This window comes from Phoca vitulina, unplaced genomic scaffold (genome assembly GCF_004348235.1).
Source record: "Phoca vitulina isolate PV1807 unplaced genomic scaffold, GSC_HSeal_1.0 scaffold2, whole genome shotgun sequence".
Lineage (NCBI taxonomy): Eukaryota > Metazoa > Chordata > Mammalia > Carnivora > Phocidae > Phoca > Phoca vitulina.
In genome coordinates, this window is record NW_022589705.1 from 6,240,057 (window position 1) to 6,242,115 (window position 2,059).

A 2,059-nucleotide genomic window follows, 5' to 3' on the forward strand; every position below is an offset into this window, starting at 1 on the left:
CAAAATATGATATGGACCCTGGCTGCAGGAAGCCAATCCATAATAGTTGACAGTAGAGTCTCCAAAGTCTGACTTATTCAACCTTAACTAGGATCACATGTGGCTCACTGACGGTCCCACTCAGATGCCACCATGTCAGATCCAGTCCAGCTCCTTTTCACACACTTCCCTCCAGGTTACAATGAAAAGATTTCAGATCTTCATGTTCCTCTTATGGTCTGCTCTTCCAATTTCTTATAAACAAACATTTATATGATAGACACACTCCCAAAGAAAAATAATGATTATATTCTGTCATAAAGCAACCTAATTCTGGAATTATAAAGAAAACAACTAACTGTAAGCAGCCTGTTCCATAAAAAAAAAAAAAAATGCACACAATGTAGAAGATGCACATAATTCATAATACTAAACCAAACATCTATTATCTCAAAATTAATCATATTAATTTGTTTTGTTTCACTGGGTCAGGACCCTCCCCAACACACTAAGTGGAATTACTCATTACTCAACATCTCCAAGACTAAAGGGATCACTAAAATGCTTACAGAACAATTCCAAGCTTTATCACACAATACAGAGACTGGCTACTGTCCTTAAAATGACATTTTTTCCAGCTCAGGTGATTTGTCTATGTCTAGTTTGATCACCCTTGGTCAGGGGGCAGGATCATAAGAGCCTCCATGCCTTAAGTATTCTTCGGAAATCCAAAAATCTCTGAAATATGAAAGCTTGTTTTCATAACTCATTTGGCAGCAAACCTCGCTACCTCCCATAATATACAAATATTAACTCAAAATGGACAGAAGACCCACATGTAAGAACTTAAAACCATAAAACTCTTACAAAAAAAAGAAGTAAATTTTCACAACTTTGGATTATGCAATAGTTTCTTAGATATTACACCTACAACATAAGAAACCAAATTAAAAATAGGTAATTTGGACTTCATCAAAATTAAAAACGTTTGTGCTTCAAAAATACCATAAAGAAACTAAAAAGGCAAACATAAAATAGAGAAAAATATTTGCAAATCATATGTTTGATAAGGGACTTGAATCCAGAATACACAAAGAATTCTTACAACTCAGCAAAAAGACAAATAATCCAATTTAAAAAACAATCAATACGTTTGTATAGACACTCTCCAAAGAAGATATACCAATGGCCATTAAGCACATGAAAAGATGCTCAACATCATTAGTCATTAGAGAAATGCAAATGAAAAACACACTGAGATACCATTTCCCATCCACTAGGATGACTCTAATTTTAAAAAAAATTGTATAACAAGTATTGGCAAGGATGTAAAGGAACTGGAACTCTCATCCATTGCTGTTGACAATGTAAAATGATGCAGCTGCTTTGGAAAATAGTTTGGCAGTACCTCAAAAAGTTAAATGACCTCATGACCAAGCAATTCCACTCCAGGGTATTTGTCCATAAAAATCAAAACATATAAAATTAACAAGTCAGGAAACGACAGATGTTGGCGGGGATGCGGAGAAAGGGGAACTCTCCTACACTGTTGGTGGGAATGCAAGCTGGTGCAACCACTCTGGAAAACAGTATGGAGGTTCCTCAAAAAGTTGAAAATAGAGCTACCATACGATCCAGCAATTGCACTACTGGGTATTTACCCCAAAGATACAAATGTAGGGATCTGAAGGGGTATGTGCACCCCGATGTTTATAGCAGCAATGTCCACAATAGCCAAACTGTGGAAAGAGTCAAGATGTCCAGCGACAGATGAATGGATAAAGAAGATGTGGTGTATATATATATATATATATATACACATACATATATATACACACACACACACACACACACACACACACACACACACACACACACAATGGAATATTATGCAGCCATCAAAAGGAATGAGATCTTGCCATTTGCAACGACGTGGATGGAACTGGAGGGTGTTATGCTGAGCGAAATAAGTCAATCAGGGAAAGACATGTATCATATGACCTCACTGATATGAGGAATTCTTAATCTCAGGAAACAGACTGAGGGTTGCTGGAGTGGGGGGGGGGGGGGGGGGGGGGGG